Below are 21,612 nucleotides of genomic sequence, written 5' to 3'. Positions count from 1 at the left end.
AAAAAAAAATTCTGTGTAAAAAAGCAGTAAGAATGTCTGTGTTGACTGGGTGTGGTGGCTCACGCCTGTAATCCCAGCACTTTGGGAGACCAAGGCAGGCGGATCTTTTTTTTTTTTTTTTTTTTGAAACAGAGTCTCGATCTGTTGCCCAGGCTGGAGTGTAGTGGTGTGATCTCTGCTCACTGCAAGCAGCAGGTGGATCATTTGAGGTCAGGAGTTCGACATCAGCCTGGTCAATATGGTAAAACCCCATCTCTACTAAAAATACAAAAATTAGCTGAGTATGGTGTCACATGCCTCTAATCCCAGCTACTCAGTAGGATGAGATGGGAGAATCACTTGAACCTGGGAGGAGTTTGCAGTGAGCCAAGATCACACCACCGCACTCCAGCCTGGATAACAGAACATGACTCTGTCATTAAAAAAAAAAAGAATATCTGTGTTTGCAGGTGAAAATTCTGTGGCAAGGTGTGAAAAGAAATTAATAACTTGGTCACCTGGCAGAAGAGAACAGGATTAGGCATGAGACTTTTGTCTGTAAACCTTTCCACATTGTTCTGATTTTTGGACCATGTGACTATAAATCTTATTTAAATATATATAGGTATGTGTGCATACATACATAAATATACCAAGTATGAAGTGAAAATACTAAGACACAGAATGACTTCTCTGACTTGATATTATTTATGTAAATTTTGATAACACTAGAATGTGTACAATGGTACATTTAAGTTAAGGATGCTATTCATGTGCTTGCAAAAGTATGAACATGAAGCCACCAAGGGTTCTGGTCCCTGGACATACGTCCAGTAAATTCGATGCACTTACACCACATGTATCCCATTTCTGTGCACAAATGGTAGCATACTGTTCTGTACTTTGCTTTTTTGGGTAGTTTCACTATAAATTTATTCTTCTTTTGACAAAAAAACAAAAACTTCATGAACTCAAGTTATCCACAATTGCACACTTGAGTATTACTGTACATCTGATATTAGATGTACAGTAATACTCAATAACTAAAGTTATTTCTTTATGCTTCATAGGGTCCCAACTTAAAACTCTTTCATTAGCCGGCCGGGCGCGGTGGCTCAAGCCTGTAATCCCAGCACTTTGGGAGGCCGAGATGGGCGGATCACGAGGTCAGGAGATCGAGACCATCCTGGCTAACACGGTGAAACCTCGTCTCTACTAAGAAATACAAAAAATAGCCGGGCGAGGTGGCAGCGCCTGTAGTCCCAGCTACTCGGGAAGCTGAGGCCGGAGAATGGCGTGAACCCGGGAGGCGGAGCTTGCAGTGAGCTGAGATCCGGCCACTGCACTCCAGCCTGGGCTACAGAGCGAGACTCCGTCTCAAAAAAAAAAAAACAAAAAACAAAAAACAAAAAACAAAAAAAAACTCTTTCATTAGCCAATATAAAAAAAGTTAGCTGGCTGGGTGTGGTGCCTTATGCCTGTAATCCCAGCGTTTTGGGAGGCCAAGGTGGATGGATCGCTTGATCCCAGGAGTTCGAGACCACCTGGGCAACAGAGGGAGACCTCATCTGCACACAAAAATACAAAAATTAGCCAGGTGTGGTGATACAAGCCTGTAGTTTCAGCCATTTGGGAGGGTGAGCTGGGAGGATTGCTTGAGCCCTAGAGGTCGAGGCTGCAGTGAGCTGTGATGGCACCACTGCACTCCAGTCTGGGTGTCAGAGTGAGAAACTGTCTCAAACAAACAAACAAAACAAAACAAAAGAAGAGAGAGAGAAAGAAAGAGAGAGAGAGGGAGGGAGGGAAGGATGGAGAGAGGGAGGGAGGGAGGGAGGGAGGAAGGAAAGAAAGAAAAGAGAGCTTCATGTTTTCAAGATAAAAGTGCCTAATCCTTGGTTTGTATTTCTCCAACACTCTTGCAGGCAGTAGAATTGCTACTAACCTGGGAAGATGACTGGCACTGCTCCTATGTTTTTCTTATGTAGTGTGAAGTGATGTTTTCCCATTATGATGTTGGGAACATCTCCAGTACTGTTATCATTCACTCGGCTAGTAGAAAGCTTCTCCTAAGGCAGAGCCTGTGTTTTCAGTCTGGCCTCAGTATCTATTCCTGCTACAGGTGAGTCTGAGGTGACGAGACCAGTGTCTAGTTATGAAGCCCCTGCCTCCCCAGGGCTCCATCATGGATGAGTCCTGCACCATAATCAGCAGCCCTCTGCCCTCCCTCCATTGCACCCACCTGTGACTTTTCTCTTCTTTTCAATACCCTCCCCCAACAACCTCTGCCAGTGACTTTGAATGTGTTGTGGGGGTCTTTGCAGAAGAATTGCCCGACTGAGTTTTGCCCAGATTCCTGACTCACAACATCTTGGAATATAATAAAATAGTTATTGTTTCAAGCAACTATGTGTATTTGATTTTTTTTTTTTTTTTTTTTTTTTTTTTTTTTTTTTTGAGACGGAGTCTCGCTCTGTCGCCCAGGCTGGAGTGCTGTGGCCGGATCTCAGCTCACTGCAAGCTCCGCCTCCCGGGTTCCCGCCATTCTCCTGCCTCAGCCTCCCGAGTAGCTGGGACTACAGGCGCCACCTCGCCCGGCTAGTTTTTTGTATTTTTTTAGTAGAGACGGGGTTTCACCGTGTTAGCCAGGATGGTCTCGATCTCCTGACCTCGTGATCTGCCCGTCTCGGCCTCCCAAAGTGCTGGGATTACAGGCTTGAGCCACCGCTCCCGGCCGTGTATTTGATTTTTTAAACTTTTTGTTTTGAAATAATTTTAGACTTGCAGAAAAACTGCAAAAAATCATCAAAAGATTTCCCATATGTTTTCATGCAACTTCCCCAAATGTTGACATCTTATGTAACCAAAGCCCAGTTACTTAAAAAATCAGGAAATTAATATTGAGGCAATACTGTTAACTAATCTACAAGCTTTATCCCCTTTACACCAGTTTCCCCACCAATGTCCTTTCTCTGATCCAGGATTCAGTCCATGATTCCAGGTTGCATTTAGTTGTCATGTCCCCTCAGTCTCCTCCAATTTGTGACAGTTCCTCAATGTCTGTCTTTGTCTTTTATGACCTTGACACTTTCGGAGAATTACTGGTCAGTTATTTTGCAGAATGTCCCTCAATTTGGGTTTGTCTGCATTTTCTTGTAATTAGCTTGAGATTATGCATTTTGGCAAGAAAATTAGAGAGGAGAGGTGCTTTTGTCAGTGCATCATATCAAGGGGTACATGATGAGGGTTGCTACATCTTATTGCTGGTAATTATTGGGTTAAAGAGATTTCCTTACCATATAATTGTTAGTTTCCCTTTGTTAGTAATCCTACCTTGTAGGGAGACACTCTGAGACTATGTGAATATCCTTTTCATATTTTCATCCACTTAGTTTAACATTGCCTGCAGCAATACACCACAAAATTATGGAATGATTTGTTATGCAGCAACAGACAACTAGTAAACCCATGAGAGTTAGTAGTGTGTTTCTTAAACTCTGAGGAAACAATTTGGCTTATAACCTTAGTTTAGCCACACAGCAGTTACTCTTACTACAACAAAACTGCCAGGAAAAACAGTACTAATCACATTAATCTTTAAATGAAATCAATTATAAAAGTGAGTAGTTATAATAGTTAAACCTACTTTACCCTCTGTGAACATTCTGCATGATGGACTTGAGACAGTGGACTGAATAATTGCTCAGGAAATCAGCACTACCTCAGTTACTTTCTGATGGGTCCTTTTAATACAGTAAACAGAAGATTTCATAGACAGAAATACTGGCTCTTCAAGGCTTCTTCAATCATGAGAATGTTTCTGAGAAGCTTCTGAGCACATACTTCTATGGAAGATGATCACAGATCTGAGGTCTTTGCACTTCATAATTATTCTGTCAACCACAGTCATATTAATCCCCACTCTGCACACCTATCAGTAGCACTAGGACGTAAACCACTATGCCCGCAGGGTCCAAAAAGAAAGAGGTATGTCCTCAACCAATGACTTTCTGATACTTATAGACTTCATAAAATTCATGCCTTCCAATCCCAGACTCCACTATTATGGCCAAGGCCAGATCTGGTTGACTTGCCAATGGTGCTAAAGACTCTACTAAAGATTCTGGTGAATGCCAAGGCCAGCCTTCATCCAAGTGACCAGAATACCTTTAATGAATGCCTGGTTTTCAGTAGCCTCTACATAAAAGGCACACTGATTTGCTATACCTACAACTATAGCTGTTGGCTTTTTGCTTGTTTTGACCCGAAACTTAATCATGGGCATGGCCTCTCTTTAAGGCTTTCTATCTCAGGTACCAACAATGATAGCAAGAACAAAGTGCCTGTTCACTATATCAAAGATCAGATGGTTATCCGAGTCCAGCATCTAGGTGCACGGAGCCCCCAAGGAGTCCAGGCAACTGTTGAGGGTAGATGGGCCAATCTTTATTTTACCTTATTTTTTATTTTTTGGAGACAAGTCACTCTTGTCACCCCAGCTAAAGTGCAGTGGCACTATCATGGCTCACTGCAGCCTCAACCTCCCTGAGTATCTGGGACTACAGGCACGCACCACGACACCCAGCTAGTTTTTGTATTTTTGTAGAGAGGAGGTTTCGCTGTGTTGCCCGGGCTGGTCTGCAACTCTTGGGCGCGAACAATCCTCCAACCTAGGCCTCCCAAAATACTGGGACTACAGGAGTGAGCCACCATGCCTGGCCAAGATGGGCCAATCTTGAGTCTTGCCCAAATTCCTGACTCACAAAATCTTGAAGTATAATTAAATAAGTATTGTGTTTTTGTTTTGTTTTATTTTGTTTGGTTTGGTTTTGTTTTGAGACAGAGTCTTGCTCTGTCCCCCAGGTTGGAGTGCAGTGGCACGATCTCAGCTCACTGCAGCCTCCACTTTCTGGGTTCCAGTGATTCTCTTGCCTCAGCCTCCCAGGTAGCTGGGATTACAGGCACGTGCCACCATGCCCAGCTAATTTCTGTATTTTTAGTAGAGACTGGGATTCACCATGTTGGCCAGGCTGGTCTCGAACTCCCAACCTCAGGTTATCTGGCGGCTTCGGCCTCCCAAATTGCTAGGATTACAGGCATGAGCCACTGCATCCAGCCTAATTGGTATTGTTTTAAGCCACCAAGTTTATTTGATTTTTTTAACTTAGTGTTTGGAAATAATTTCAGACTTAACAGAAAAATTGCAAAAGTAGTAAAGAGGTTTCCCATATGTTTTCATCCAGTTTCCCCAATTGTTGGCATCTGACATAACCAAAGCCCAATTACTTAAAAAATCAGGAAACTAACATTGAGGGAATACTTTTAACTAATCTACAAACTTTATTCTTTTTCATCAGTATCCCCACCAATGTTCTTTCTCTGGATGCCATGGCACCAATCCTCAGGAAGAAGAATACCCCCTAATTCCCTTACACTTTGATTTCTTTTCTTTTTTCTTTTTCTTTTTGACAGGGTCTCTCTCTGTCACCCAGGCTGGAGTGCAGTGGCATAATCATAGGTCATAGCAGCCTTGATGTCTTGGGCTCAAGTGATCCTCCCACCTCAGCTTCCCAAAGTGCTAGAATTACAGGCATGAGCCACTGTGCCCAGTTCACTTTGCTTGCTTTACTTAACAGAATGTACTATATAGATGGTCCCTTATCTGTGTACATAGATCTATATGATTCTATTTCATTATTCTATTGAATTTAAGTGGCTTCTTGTATTTCACTGTTATAGTCAATGCTGCAGGGAATGTCCTTGTATAATCGTCCACCTTTGTATATAAGAACATATCTAGTGGAGGGGGAATGTAAAATAGTCCAGATGCTGTGAAAAAAAATTAAATATAGAATTACCATATGATCCAGCAATTCCTCTTGTGGGCATACACCCAAAAGAATTGAAAGCAGGGATGCAAACAGCTATCTGTGCAGTCATATTCACAGCAGCATTATTCATGATAGCCAAAAGTTGAAAGCAACCCAAGTGTCCAGATAAATGGATAAACAAAATGTTGTTTCTACAACTGGACACAGTGAAAGAGTTTTAAGCAGGGGAATGTCACAGTTCAATTGGCAGTCTTGGTGTGTTCAGATGGGATTATGTATAGGCTGGAATTGGGCAAGGTAGACTAGCTAGAAAGCTGTTTCACAAGTCCAGGCCTGAGATGATGGTGCCTTCGACCAGGAGGGTAGAAGTGGGGATTCATTCAAAAAATAAGTTCAGAATTAGTTATTGGGCACCTACCACATGCTAGGCTGTTCTGGGTTCTAGAGCTACAGAAGTGACCAAGAAAAAGTCCCTACTGTCATGGAGCTGACATTCTAGTTTGGGGGTGGGAGATTGTTAGGGAGAGACAATAGAAAACAAATGTATAAAGAGGGTGTGCTCTGAAGAAAACTGAAGCAGGCTAAGTGGACAGAGAGTGAGGAAGGAGGGGCTATCTTCTACAGGAAAGATCTAGGAAGTGATGCTTGGGCTGATACCATAATGAGGTAAGAAGGGAGTCATGTGAACCTGGAGGAAGGAGTGTTCCAGACAGAGGGACCAGTAGGTCCAAAGGCCCTGAGGCAAAAATATACTCAGTGCATTTCAGGAGCAAACAGCAAGGAGGAGGCCAGTGTGGCCAGCAGTGAGCTGGGAGAGGCAGGTGTGGGGTCCAGGCCAGATCTGCAGGGCCCCAAGGTTCAGACTCAGCAAAGACTGGGGATTTTACTCTGAATGAAATGGAAACTTCATTTACTTTTTCCAGTTCAGCATCTGATCTGACTCTAGGGACAAGGGAAAGTAGACAATTGACACAGATGTCTATGTGAATGGCCCAGCCTCAAGGCAACCATGACTTGAACCAGGGCTAAGAGGCGGCAGTGGACGTGGTAAAAAGGGAGGAATAATCTCATGTCTTTTGAAGCATGCTTTAATGGGATTTGCTGATGTACTGGATGGGGGACATGAGAGAAAGGGAGGAATTAGGATGACTCCAGAGTGTGTTGGTCTGAGCAATTAGAGGGGAGTGCTTGGCTATTTACTGAGATGAGGAAGGCTGAGAGTGGAATAGGGATGGAGTGAGAAGGGGAAAGAATTGTGGAATTAAGGGAAAGAGTGGATTCACGAGACACTTGGTAAATCACATCTCCAGGGCTTAGAGACTTCTTGGATGTCGTGGGAGAGGTAGGGAACAAAAATAAGTGGGTTTCTGGCTTGTGAACTGGGGAGATGTTGGTGCCATTTTCTGAGATGGAGAAGCCGTGGGGCTAGTGCTGCTGCAGGAGTCTGGGACATCAGAAATCTGGGTGGCAGATGCTGAGATTGTAGCCTCAAATCTTCATTCCCTTTTCCACTTGGCTCCCTCCCTCACTTCTTTAGGGATTTCTTCAGAGGTCTTTTTATTACCGAGGATTTTTCTGACCACCTTCTCTCGAATATTGGGTCTACCTCACCCCTGCTTGCTCCCTTCTCTTCCCTGGTTTTATTTTTCTCACCTCATTTATGAACAACCGATATTACTACCTATTTATGTGACTGTCTCCCTGTCTCCCCCAACTACATTGTCAATGTCATGAGAGCAGGGCTTTGTGTCCATTTTGTTCATGGCTTTATCCTAAGCACTTAGAACAGTGCCCTGGCACATAGCGGCAGTCAGTAAATATTTGTTGTCTGAGTAGGAAAATGCCAAGTGAAGGGTGAGGTGGTGGTAGGGGCTAGGATGATCTCTGGAGGCCACCCCTGATTTTTATTTCTTTGAGGCTGCTCCAGTCTGGACTCAGTGAATCTTGGTGAAACTGACTTGGCCGTAGAAGCTGAAAGCAGATGGGACAATGACAGAGGGGAACAGGGAACTGGAATGAAGAAGAAACACAGGAGACTCCATTTCCTCACCTGAAGTGTACAATGACGTATGACTTCCCTAAAAGGCTGCAAGTGATGGATTGGATGTGGAGGGTGGGAGGAAGAGGAATCAATGTTTCTAGAGTACAAGGTAGGAGTGGTGGAAGTAGAGATAGGGTAAGACAGTAAATGTTTGCAGTTTAGTAATAAAGGGTGTTTTTCTGTGAAAAGCTGGTAGTCAAGAAAGGAGGAGAGGAGGCCAGACTGCCTGGTAATGATAGCGACAGGAGGCAGCCAGATGCCTAGGTGGGCAGCTGGTGAAACCATAAGTCCAAGACAAAGCCAGTTTAAAGCCCAAAAGCCAAGCTACAAGTTAAATCCTCAGACCAGATGGAAAAGTTGTCTTCCCATTTGGTGTGCTTTCCTCTGATTGATCCCCACCCTTCGTCTATTTTTCATATACCTACCCTTCCCTAATTGGTTTTGTACACTGTTGTGTCCACCTTTGAGCGATGTCTTTGCTTTAACCTATTTTGCATATTCACAAACCAATGAGCACACACTCCCCATCCTGTGCCTGTAAAGACCCCAGACTCAGTCAGTAAAGGGGAAGACAGCTGTACTTTGAGGAGATGAGTAGACTTTGGGGAAGAGACTGTCAGACTGTGGAAGAGATGGCCTGACTTCGGGGGAAGATGACTGGCCCTTCCCATCCCCTCTCCAGCTCCCCTCTCCTCTGAGAGCCATTTTCATCCCTTAATAAAATTCCCTGCCTTCACCATCCTTCAATTGTCCACGTGACCTCATTGTTTTTGGATGCCAGGCAAGGGCTCTGGATCCACCGAGTGCAGGTCCCCAGAAAATCTGTTACACTGGCCCTTTGCCCTTGCTGGCAGAGGGCAACCACTCCATGCAATGAGGCAAGGGTCCAACTGAGCTGCTAACGCACCACCATTTATGGACATTGGAACTAAGAAACCACTGTAAAACTCACTCTGGGGCTTTGGGGTCACAGGCACCCTCACCTGGGTGCTGCCGCCAGGGGCCAACTGAGCTGCTAATATACCACTGTCCTTGGATGATGGAACTAGTGTCATGGGATCTTTGGGGTATTGCTTTTCTGGCCAGAAACCTCTGTGGCCAGTGGTGCCTTTACTCAAGTTCTTGTCCTGCATCCACGAGGAATGAGGTATGCAGACAAGTGAAGGGTAAGCAAAATGAAAAGGAGCTTTATTGAGTGTTAGAACAGCTCAGAGGCGTCGGGTGCCGTGGCTCACGCCTGTAATCCCAGCACTTTGGGAGGCCGAGGCGGGTGGATCACGAGGAGAGGAGATCGAATCCATTCTGGCTAACACAGTGAAACCCCGTCTCTACTAAAAAATACAAAAACATTAGCCAGGCATGGTGGCGGGCGCCTGTGGTCCCAGCTATTTGGGAGGCTGAGGCAGGAGAATGGCGTGATCCCAGGAGGCAGAGCTTGCAATGAGCCGAGATCATGCCACTGCACTCCAGCCTCAGCAACAGAGAAAGCAAGACTCCGTCTCAAAAAAAAAAAAAAAAAAAAGAACAGCTCAGAGGAGACCCCAATGGGTAGCTCCTCTCTAGGCCAATCATTCTGTCCAGTGTTTAGCTCTTAGTAGAGAGGATAGTTCCTCTCTGCTGCTGCTCATCCCATCATCTTCCCAGCTCTCAGCAGAGAGGGTAGCTCCTCTCTGCAGCTGGTCATCCCATGATCTCTCCAACCTCTGCTCTGCTTTGGCTAATATCAGAGCTTTTATGGGCCTCAGAGGAGAGGAAGTGAGTGCTGATTTGTCCATGGGCAGGCCTGGAAAAGGCACCACAAGTTCCCGCTGACTCCAGTCCTTGGGACTGGCAGCCCAGCCCCCAGGCTTCAGGTCCTCCCTGGCCTGAAGGTAGAGCTTCAATGGGCACCAGTCCTTTCCTGCCCAGGAGCCTGTCTGCCTCTTACCACCACTCATGGCACCCAGGCCGCTCATGCCAAGGGTGACCACAGGCCAGCAGCGAGCTGTCCCCAGCCTCATTTCAGCCTCCTTCCCACACTTGTTGGCACCCAAAGTCCGGAGGGGAGGGCTGAGGCAGCAGGGGGCTGGTGCATCAGTGATGCCCTGAGCCTGTGCGCACCTAGCCAGACTGCAATAGGCTCAGCCCCAACCCTACCCTGAGATCAGAGTGGGCATCGGGAGTGGGGAGAGGCCAGGCAGTGGAGGCAGACACCCCTGAGCCTGCCATGACTGGGTCTGGGGACCCTCCTGGACCCCCAAGAGTTAATGGGAGGTCTGGGCCCACAGCCAAGACGTGGGTGGCTGCAACTGTTCCTGGGGAACTCCTGTCCTGCCAGCTCAGGAAAGGCACAGCTTCCACCTGTCCCCAGCTCTGCAGAATGCACATCCCTGGTCATGCCCCTTCTCTGTGTCCCCTCACAGTGGTGGCAGGCAAGGAGCAGGTGGCATGGTGGCCACAGCCAACTCCGCACAAATGAACCCGATGCTCCTAGGACTGGTCCTGTGAGTCCCAGCTGCACCTTTGGCCGGGTGTTCATTGGCTCCCAGGACACAGCAGGGAGCAAGGTTGAGGCTGCAGCAGAGGCTCCGGGCCTGGGCACGGGTCTGGCCTGGCTGGGTGGGGGGGGCAGCACAGTCGGCTGCCATAGGGACATGGGACACAGGGGACCCACCGCCACTACTGCTGCTCCCATAGCCACTCTTGCTGCCTCCTTGCAGCCTGGGGCATGCCAGCCCAGGCCAGCATCCAGGGCAGGGGTGACATTGGTCCAAGTTCTCTGGTGCTCTGGGGCAGCCCAGGACTCCCCCTCACCTGGCTTGAGACCCTGCCAGGGGTGCACCTCTGGGAGCAGATTGCAGGCCCTGGACCTGGTCACCGGGAGCCACAGGCTTGGCAGTCACCTTGACATTGGGTGGATCCTGGGGATGCAGCCTTGGGCCGCCTCACGCTGAGTCTCCCACCGAGGCATGGGAACCTGGCACAGGAATCTGGCGCCGTTTGCAGGGTGGGCACGATGGCCACATCACTGTCTGGGTCTGGGAGGCAGGCAACATTCCCACTTCCTGCCCCAGGCCTCTGAAGCCCGACTACCACGCTGCATTTGGGGCCCAGCTCCTGTGCTCGGTGCGCAAGCACACCACCACTCTGGGCTCAGCTCTGCCTCAGGGCCCCTCTGTACCCAACTGTGCCATTCTCCCACCAGCGGGTGGTTCAATCTGCCGCAGTGGCTCCCTGAGGCAGGATCCCAGGGCAGCAGGCCCTGGGGACCATTTGCCTTGGCATCCACACCCAAAGACCCACGGCCCACACCCACACCCCACCACAGCCGGTGCCATGGCAACTGCCGCTTTGGACGGCCCACCACTGCCATCACTAGGAGAGCACTGTAACACCCACTTTTGTGTCTCCCACCTGGGCACTGCTGTGGGCCCTGCACAGAGCTTGCTCCTGCTGGCACCTGTAGCTGCCAGCCAGATCCCGCACTTTCTCACTCACATGCTCCTTCCCACAAGGGGTTCAGTGCGGCAGAGCAAATAAACAGGGCACCCCTGTCATGAGTCTGGCGAAGGGGCAAAGAAAAAAATCCTGCATCATCTGGGGCTCATCTGGAATTTGTCAAAAGGGTGAGTAGAAGCAAATCTGACTCATCACTTCTTTTCCAAGACTTAATGTCCTCAGACTCTCCTCTGAAGGCAGATGAAGCACCCAACCTCGGGGTGGTCAGTTGAGAATGCATGGTACAGCTACAGAGGGCCGAATGTGACTCTGCCATCCTTCTCTCTCTTTTAGGTGAAAGGAATGTTGGCCTGTTTCCCTTCACAGAGGACTAGCTGTCACGTGGGACTGGAATAAGATCCTGGGGCAACTGAAGTCATCTGGCCGAGGCCACTCCCTGGCGTTGCCATAAGGCCCCTAGAGTTGGCTTGGTCCCCAACCACCTGTTAGAGCATCAGCCAAGACCCATAGACTTTTCTATGTAACTCTTCCTTCCTTCTTTCACGTTTTGAAATGGCATCTATCTCTTCTTTTATAATGTTAAGGGTGTTGCTGCAAACTGCAGAGGTATTACTAGGTAGAACGAGCATCTGGCCATCAGATATGCAATTTGGAAAAATGCGATTTCTGTCTGTTCTTAGAAGCAAGGAAGGTACAGTGATTAACAGTCTTTTCCCAGTTGAAGGGACCCATGTGCACAAAGCAGGAGGCTTTTTTACCCCCAGGCACCTCCCCACACCATGATACTTAGGCTGTTTCCACCCCCCACTCTTTTATCCACCATGTCAGGAGTTCACATAGCCCTGCAAGTATAGGAAGCTTTTCTATGTGAGAAGTTTTTTTCCCCCTACCTTAGTAGTCTGCTTATGATAGGGAAGTAATGGGGGAGTGACCCACCAGCTTCTGGCTGCAAATTTGGCGAGGGTCATCTGGGACTTAATTTACATGAATCCATGCACCCTCGAGACACTTTTTTGTCCCAAACTCAATTCCAAGCTTCAGTATGAAGCCTTAGAAAGAAAAACTGGATCTGAGGGATCCAGAGGCAGACAACAATGGAAGTTAAAGGGTACAGTACAGGTGAGCATGACTAATTCCTGCTGAGTAAGCCAAGCCTCTATTTCATGGATAGAGGTCATGCTAGTACCCACGGCATAAATGAGGTCTGGGGAATTCAAAGGGTATGACAGCAGGGGGACAAGCAGCACATGGGTGAGTGTGGATAATTCCCACCCCCTAGGCCACCTGTCAACATGGGTAAAAGCCACATTCACACCCATGGGTGGCACCCTGCCAAGGTCACCTGGACTTGGGGATGTAAGAATGGAAGAAAGAAGGGGTTGCCAGGAGTGGTGGCTTACACCTGTAATCCCAGCACTTTGGGAGGCTGAGGCAAGTGGATCACTTGAGGTGAGGAGTTCAAGACCAGCCTCGCCAACATGGCTAAATCCTGTCTCTATTAAAAATACAAAAATTAGCCAGGTATGGTGGCATGTACCTGTAATCTCAGCTAACGGGAAGGCTGAGGCTGGGGAATCACTCAAACTCAGGAGGTGGAGGTTGCAGTGAGCCAAGATCATGACATTGTGCTCCAGCCTGGGCAACAGAGTGAGACTGTCCCCCCCCCTCAAAAAAAAAAAACTAACAAGAGGGACACCTCTTCTTTGTCTTCCTAATGTACCCCCGGTATTTGCTGGGAAGAGAAAGGAACTAAGAGATGCCTTGTTCCCCTCTTTCCAGATGGGTAACCAATCACCTTCAGTCTGTACTTCTCTCAAACGCCTCCTGAATCACTGGGTCTCCTTTGAAAAAAAAAAAATGCCTTCGTTTTCCTTTTTTCTCCTCTGTCCTCTCTTTGCAGACAGGTAATCGTGTCCCCATGACACAGGACACTCCCGTCAGATGCATCCCCCAGACTGGGAAAAGTTAATTTCTCAAACCTTAAACTGCTTGACTGAAAACTGAGCTTGCGGTAGGGCGCGCTGAGTGCTGTGGCTCACACCTGTAATCCCAGCACTTTGGGAGGCCAATAAGGGCAGATTACCTAAGGTTAGAAGTTTGAGACCACCAGCCTGGCCAATGTGGTGAAACCCCGTCTCTACTAAAAATACAAAAATTAGGCCAGGTGCGGTGGCTCCTGTAATCCCAGCACTTTGGGAGGCCGAGGCGGGTGGATCACCTGAGGTCGGGAGTTTGAGACCAGCCTGACCAACATGGATAAACCCCATCTCTACTAAAAATACAAAATTAGCTGCACGTGATGGTGCATGCCTGTAATCCCAGCTACTTAGGAGACTGAGGCAGGAGAACCACTTGAACCAGGGAGGTGGAGGTGGTGGTGAGCTGAGATTGTACCATTGCGCTCCAGCCTGGGCAACAAGAGCGAAACTCTGTCTCAAAAAAAAAAAAAAAAAATTGTCGGGCATGGTGGCATGGGCCTGTAATCCCAGCTACTTGAGAAGCTGAGGCAGGAGAACTGCTTGAACCCGGGAGGCGAGGTTGCAGTAAGCTGAGATCGCGCCATTGCACTCTAGCCTGGGTGGCAAGAGTGAAACTCCATCTCAAAAACAAACAAACAAAAAAACTGAGCTTGGGGGAAGGGAACCCAGAGGCCTGACATGCAGACAGAAGAGTAAAAGTTTTCTGCCAGTCGGACCTCTGGCCTCTCTCTCCCTGTGCAAAATGTTAAAAGAAATGGTAAAGTTCAAAAGCCAGAAATATTGGTGGCTTGGCATGGCTAAATTTGGGTACTAAGGGATTTAAAAGGATTATCTTAAAGAGTGTTCAGCTTAATTAAAAGTGGATATCCAAGCTATAGGTATATTTAAAAGGCCTTTGTGTTTTTCTCTTCTTGGATCTTGTTTTTCTGAAAAACAATTTTTTCTCAGTCACCTGAATTATTTTTTTCCAATTTGTCTTGTCACTCTTAATGCATGCGTGAGAGGCCTTAAGATAACTTCTGAGAGCATGAGACTCCTTGGGAAAAACAGAGAAGTCGCCACAGATCCCATTTTGGAAAAAAAAAAACAAAACAAAACAAAAAAAAACCTCTGTTTTTCTTATAGAACCCCAGGAATTAAAAGCAGATAGATCCTTTTCAAACTCTGTTTTTGTCTTCCAGCTATGCTTGTTTATTAGGCCCTGGAAACTGCATGCTTTCCTAGCCCTGCTTCTTGAAGTGCTCCATCCTGAGGCCAATAATCCAATTAGGAGATTGGCAAATTAAAAATCTTACAACTACTGAATGTTCTGTCTGTCTGTGTAATCATATATGTGTTATTTATGTGTGATGTTTATATAAAAAAAGAGCTCTAATTCGCTTAAAGAAAATAAGTGCTTAGATCAAACATTTTTTGAAGGAAAAACAAAAGCTGTATTGCCTTTTAGTTCATGTGACTTTAATCTTTGAGAAAGAAAAACAATTTTGAAGATAATTGGTAAAATACAAATGTCATCAAAATGAAAATATGCGGTCTAATGTATGCGGGTCAGATACTAGGTTTGCTAAATGTTATAAGGTTATAAACTGCTTCTTTGGCTTTTGAGAACTGTTTGACTTGCCTGCTTTACAATTTGGTGAGGTCTGGGGACATATGGAATTAACCACACCCTTAACTATGCTGGAAAGAGTCACACTTTATCTGTGCCTAGTACATAATTAAAATAACTTACCAGGTTTTACATTAAAATTAAAAATTGCTTGGCTGGGCGTGGTGGCTCACGCCTGTAATCCCAGCACTTTGGGAGGCCGAGACGGGCGGATCACGAGGTCAGGAGATCGAGACCATCCTGGCTAGCACAGTGAAACCCCGTCTCTACTAAAAAATACAAAAAAATTAGCCGGGCGAGGTGGCGGGCGCCTGTAGTCCCAGCTACTCGGGAGGCTGAGGCAGGAGAATGGCGTGAACCTGGGAGGCGGAGCTTGCAGTGAGCTGAGATCTGGCCACTGTACTCCAGCCTGGGCGACAGAGCAAGACTCCGTCTCAAAAAAAAAAAAAAAAAAAATTGCTAAGAGTTACCATTGGAACATGTAATTGAGACTACTGAAAATAGATTTACATGCAAAGGTGAAATTTGACTTTCTCTCTTGAAGATTTTCATGTAATGGTAAAAGATAATGAAAGGTTTTTGCCTTGCTTTAAAATTTTTGAGTGGCTAAAATAAATAACATGGTAATCTGGAGTTCTATTTCAAAATAGTAAGTGTTTTAAATCTTTAATATGTTTGACAGACTTCCCAAAATCAAACTTCAGGTTCAAGGTTGTCTTTTCTAACCCCTAACTTTTGGATGCTACTGAAGGCCCCGGAGCATCCAAAAGAGAGGTAAACAGGATTATTTAACACATTTAGTTATATGGGATTGCCAAAATAAAAATAATGTATGACCTTCTTCAGTGTATATTTTAGTGAATAATATTAATATATGTTCCAAAATTGTATGGGATTTATTTATTTATTTATTTGAGACTGAGTCTCAGTCTGTCACCAGGTTGGAGTGCAGTGGCATGATGTTGGCTCACTGCAATCTCCACCTCCAGTGTTCAAGTGATTCTCCTCCCTCAGCCTCCTGAGTAGCTAGGACTACAGGCATGTGCTACCATGCCCAGCTAATTTTTGTATTTTTAGTAGAAACAGGGTTTCACCATGTTGGCCAGTATGGTCTAGATCTCTTGATCTCATGATCCACCTGCCTTGGCCTCCCACACTGCTGGAATTACAGGCATGAGCCATGGTGCCCGGCCTAATTGGGACTTCTAAAACGCAAGCATCTGAGTATATGCTATCAGTCATAATTAAGGTTATTGTGTTAAGTTATTATAAACCACAGAGAAAAACCAAATTTCTTTGTCAATCATGTTTTTGAGTGCGACTACCCAAGGATATTTTGTTATTCACAGACAATTGTTGTCTTGTTTTGACCCTTTTCAAAAGATGATTTGTGGTCAGCTATTGGACTTTGAAAGGTGCCCTCAAATGCAGGTTTCTAATGACTTTGGAGATTGTGACATTGGAACAGAGGAAAAGCATACAGGAGTCATAAAGAGCTGAAATGCCCATGAATATCAAGCAGAACAAGAGTTAACTGAATAAACTGAACTAATAGAAAACTGAAGTAATCCTTTTTAACTTTTTTTTTTTTTTTTTTTTGAGACGGAGTCTCGCTATGTCGCCCAGGGTGGAGTGCAGTGGCCGGATCTCAGCTCACTGCAAGCTCCGCCTCCCGGGTTTTTACGCCATTCTCCTGCCTCAGCCTCCCGAGTAGCCGGGACTACAGGCGCCCACCACCTCGCCCGGCTAGTTTTTTGTATTTCTTAATAGAGACGGGGTTTCACTGTGTTAGCCAGGATGGTCTCGAACTCCTGACCTCGTGATCCGCCCGTCTCGGCCTCCCAAAGTGCTGGGATTACAGGCTTGAGCCACCGCGCCCGGCCATCCTTTTTAACTTTTTGCTTAAAACATTGCTGATCCTTGTTTTGTTTTTTCCAGAATCAAGGAAACTTCTTTTGAGCTATCTACAGCATTTAACAATTGAGTAAGGTATACTCCTGCAAACAAAATTTGGAGCATATTTCTCTCTGCCTGGTTTATCTAGAATTTGGAAACTATTTGTGAATATTCTTAACTTACAGAATATAGTTATTTGCATCAGTGCAATAAGAATCCATTTTCTTTTGCAGCAGGATGCAACTGGAGAAACTGGTTATTTTACCAAGGATTTGACTGGAATGGTGTGTTTTCCTTTAGGGAATCAAGCTTGACTTGCAGAGCCAATAAAATCCCCTTGGGAAAACTGGCTTCATACCTTGTCTACACAGTCCCTGGACAGGGTTCCTAACCTGTGGTGAGTAAAGAATGTCATTTTCTAACAGGGCCAGAAGTCCTATGTTATCTGGGGACCTCAAGAAAAGAAGAATTTTTTTTTTTTTTTTTTTTTGAGACGGAGTCTCGCTCTGTCGCCCAGGCTGGAGTGCAGTGGTGCGATATCGGCTCACTGCAAGCTCCACCTCCCGGGTTCACGCCATTCTCCCGCCTCAGCCTCCGAGTAGCTGGGACTACAGGCGCCCGCCACCACGCCCGGCTAGTTTTTTTTGTATTTTTAGTAGAGACGGGGTTTCATCATGTTAGCCAGGATGGTCTCGATCTCCTGACCTCGTGATCCACCCGCCTCGGCCTCCCAAAGTGCTGGGATTACAGGCTTGAGCCACCGTGCCCGGCCAGAAAAGAAGAATTTACCCAACTCATAGGTATTGAGGGTACAAACCCATGGCTGTACTCAGCTTTAAAAGGTCCTACTTGAGATTCCTTGTGAAACAGTTCCATCAAAGCCAATTTTAAAAGCCTATGTGAAAATAATTATTCTTGCTGCACTTTATGCAAATGACCAGGCCAAGTATAAGACCAAAGTTTATTTTGCAAACAACTCAGTCCTATCATGATTTATTTTTAATAGAAATGATGACTGGAGAGAGAAAAAATATTATGTTTCAAAATTTATCATACACTTGTCATTAAATTCTAGTGTCAGTTGTTTTTAAGCTTTTGCCTACTTTTTAGACTAATCCTCCTTATTCCTGTGAACCAACTAGTGATCTCTGGTTGTGGCTCAAAAGAAAGAGAAGGGATGGGTAATGTAAAAATATGAATCAATATTCTAGTTCTGGGCAATTATCCTGCAAATCCTGCCAGGTGATAGGAGTAAATAGGATGTGGTGCCCATAATCTGGAGGTTTTTTTGGGAAAATGAAACCAAGGGAGCAAACCAAAGCCAAGCCCCATGCACCCAAATCTTAGCAGGTATAACTATAGCCACCAGTTATCTGGGCATGTCAGCAGCCTTGGGATTTTTGAGCTGTCCTTTCTCCCTTGTTGTTCCATTTTGATACATGTCATCTAATAACCCAAATTGTTTCTTCTCACTTAGAGGCCATCAAACTCCGAACAGTCAAGTAACCAGAGCCTTGAATGATGGCTCCCTTTAACCAGGGACCCTTAGATAGGCCCCTGAGGGAGCTCTGATTGCTGTTTGCCCAAAACAGCACCCTCTGTCAGCAGGAAGCAGTTGATTGTCTTTGTCTCTATTCTAATGACAGGTAGTTGTACCTCTTCAGAGGGGGAAATGAGAGGGACAGGAAGCAGCCAAATGCCTAGGCAAATAGGGACTGGTCCCTGGTGAAATCCCACCTCCAAGCCAAAGCCAGTTTAAAGCCTGAAAGCCAAGCTACAAGCTAAATCCTCAGACCAGATTGAAAACTTGTCTTCCCATTTGTTGTCCTTTCCTCTGATTGATCCCCACCCTTCAGCTATTTTACATATACTTACCTTTTCCTAATTGGTTTTCTACACTGTCATGCCCATCTTTGAGTGGTGTCTTCACTTTAACCTGTTTTGCATACCCACAAACCAATCAGCATGCATCCCCATCCTGTGCATATAAAGGCCCCAGACTCAGTCAGCAGAGGGGAAGATGGCCGGACTTCAAGAAGACTTCGAGGAGACAACTGGACTTCATGGAAGAGATGGCTGGACTACAGAAGAGACAGCCTGACTTCAGGGGAAGATAAAAGATAACTGGCCCTTCTTGTTTCCTCTCCAGCTCCCCTTTCCACTAAGAGATATTTTGATCACTTAATAAAATTCTCCGCCTTCATCATCCTTCAATTGTCTGCACAACCTCATTCTTCTCGGACACTGGCCAAGGGCTCTGGACCCACCAAGTGCAGGTACCCAGAAAGGCTGTCACACTGGCTCTTTGCCCTTGCTGGCAGAGGGCAACCACCCCATGCGACGAGGCAAGGGGCCAACTGAGCTGCGAACACACCACCGTCCATGGACAGCAGAACTAGGAGAGCACTGTAATACCCTCTCTGGGGCTTCAGGGTCGTGGGCACCCCCACCTGGGCACTGCCACAGGCCCCACATGGAGATTTCTCCTGCCAGTGCCCAGAGCAGCCAGCTGGATCCTGCCCTTGCTCGCTCGCACCTGGACTGGCTGAGGGCCCTGCATGGAGCTTGCTGCTGTCAGCACCTGGAACAGCTAACCAGATCCTGCACTCACTCACTCATGTGCTCCCTCCTGCAAGGGATTGAGCATGGCAGACCAAATAAACAGGGCACCCCTCTTGTGAGTCCAGCAAAGCATCCCAGAAAAAGTACTGCATCAGAAGCACCCAGGAAATGGAAGGGAACAGTGGAGCACTGGAACACAGGTTGGGGGACAGCCAGGCCCTGGGGCTATAACTGCTGGTGACAAGATTGTGAGAATTTGGGTGCTAGGGTAGTCAGGCAGGTAGGACCCAACCCTCTGGCCTCCACCCAATATTCCTGCCTCAGGGAGAACTCCACAGAACAAGGATGACAGGGAGGACAGGGCATGACCAATGCTCTTTACTTTCCTAAAGTGCAAACTGAGGCCCACATGGGAGAGAGATGGTACCTGTGTCTATGTCCTAATATGTGGAACGTCCAAATGTTACTTTATATGGCAAAAGGGACTTTACAAACGTGATTAAGAAATGGGTCTTGAGATGGGGAGATGATCCTGGATTTTCTGAATGGGCTTGATGTAATCCTTATGCGAGGGAGGCAGCAGCTCAGAGAGAGTAGTAGGACACATAAAGGTGGAAGCAAGAGGTTAGAGGGATGCAAGGAAGGGGGACCACCAGGCATGCAGGAAGCTTCTGGAAGCTGGAAAAGGCAAGGAAATTGATTGTTCTTGGAAGCTTCCACAAGGAATGTAGTCCTGCTGACACTTTGATTTATGGCTTCTGACCTCCAGAATTGAAAGAGAACAAATCTGTGTGGTTTAACCCAACAAGTTTGTAGTAATTTGTTACAGCAGCTATAGGAAATGAATACACAGCCAAGGTCCTCAGAGAATGGGTAATAGACCTTGGGCTGGATTCAAATCCAGTCAGTCAGCTCCCCTAGTTGGAGCCTCCTCTCTCCCTCGGTACTTAGATCAAGGCCTCTAGCTTAGGTCACTGAGCAGTTCCTTGGGTCAGAAGCTGAACCCCATTACATGTATTGTTTCATTTGACCCTGACAAGAACCCCGTGGGGCTGACAGTGCCCCTACATTACACATGGGGAAACTGAGGTTTGAAGATGTAAAAGGAAAATAAATCTTAGGGCCCCAAAATTACTAAGGGCAAGTCAATTACTATGGGAAAAGTCAATTACTAAGACCAAGTCAATTTCTAAGGGAATAGTCAAGCTGGGAACTGCTTAGGGCAAACCTGCCTCACATTCTATTCCAAGAAAAGATAGCTACTAAGATTAAAAAGAAGAAAAACTACACACCTTCCTCATAATTTGTGGACACAGAACAGACAGAACTCAAAGTCATCCCTATGCTCACTGAGATAAAAGCATATCATATCTGATTGCTTCCTTTGGAAAGGCTAATCAGAAACTCAACAGAATGCAAATGGTTGTCTCTTAACTACGTATGACTAGGAAGACCCCCACCCCACTTCAAGTTGTTCCACTTTTCCAGACTGAACCAATGTACATCTTACATATATTGATTGATGTCTCATGTCTCCTTAAAATATATAAAACCAAGCTGTGCCTCAACCACCTTAGGCATATGTTATCGGGACCCCCTGAGGCTGTGTCATGGGTGCATGCTTAGCCCTGGCAAAATAAACTTCCTAAATTGATTGAGACTTGTCTCAGATACTCTTTGGTTTACAAAGGTGAAGGGCCTTGATCAAGGTCAGAGCATGCAATGAGGAATCAATGAGCTGGGCCCCAGATTCAAGTCTTCTGCTCTTCCCTGCACACTACAGACACCACATATGTACAGTAGATACATTTTGGTGTCTCATTCATTCATTCAACAGATACTTGATGAATATCTACTGATGCCCAGGTACTGTGCTGGGTGCTGAGGATATGCTGGTGAACACTTGTGACACCCAGAGGTGAGGAAGACAGGCACAACTTAAACAAATAAGCACACAATTAGATGTATAGTTAAAACAGGTGGTATTTGTTCAACCATTTTTATAGCAGTACTATTTGCAATAATCAAAAAGTGGAAACAATCCAAATGTCTATCAAAAGATGAATGGATATGCAACATGTGATATGTACAAATGACTATTACTCCGCCTTAAAAAGGAAGAAAATTGGTCGGGCGCGGTGGCTCAAGCCTGTAATCCCAGCACTTTGGGAGGCCGAGACGGGCGGATCACGAGGTCAGGAGATCGAGACCATCCTGGCTAACACGGTGAAACCCCGTCTCTATTAAGAAATACAAAAAAAACTAGCTGGGCGAGGTGGC

The 21,612-nt window shown here is 46.2% G+C and overlaps 1 long non-coding RNA gene across 3 annotated transcripts in view; it reads left to right on the top strand.

Annotated features, from left to right (window-relative positions):
* Window positions 1-18,978, top strand: part of LOC123568735 (uncharacterized) — a 35,982-nt gene extending 17,004 nt beyond the window's left edge. Inside the window, exons 2-4 of one of the 3 annotated variants that reach the window (XR_006692221.2) lie at window positions 11,620-11,977; window positions 17,071-17,167; window positions 18,763-18,978. This is a non-coding gene — a long non-coding RNA (uncharacterized lncRNA). Of the gene's footprint in view, window positions 1-11,619; window positions 11,978-17,070; window positions 17,168-18,247 lie in introns of all 3 variants that reach the window. The other 2 variants (XR_006692220.2, XR_006692219.2) reach the window with 2 other exon arrangements.
* The last annotated feature ends 2,634 nt before the right edge of the window (window positions 18,979-21,612 follow it).

The sequence above is a fragment of the Macaca fascicularis genome, chromosome 14, assembly GCF_037993035.2.
Source record: "Macaca fascicularis isolate 582-1 chromosome 14, T2T-MFA8v1.1".
NCBI lineage: Eukaryota > Metazoa > Chordata > Mammalia > Primates > Cercopithecidae > Macaca > Macaca fascicularis.
The sequence above is the reverse complement of the archived record's forward strand: the minus strand, read 5'-3'. Positions and strand labels throughout refer to the sequence as shown.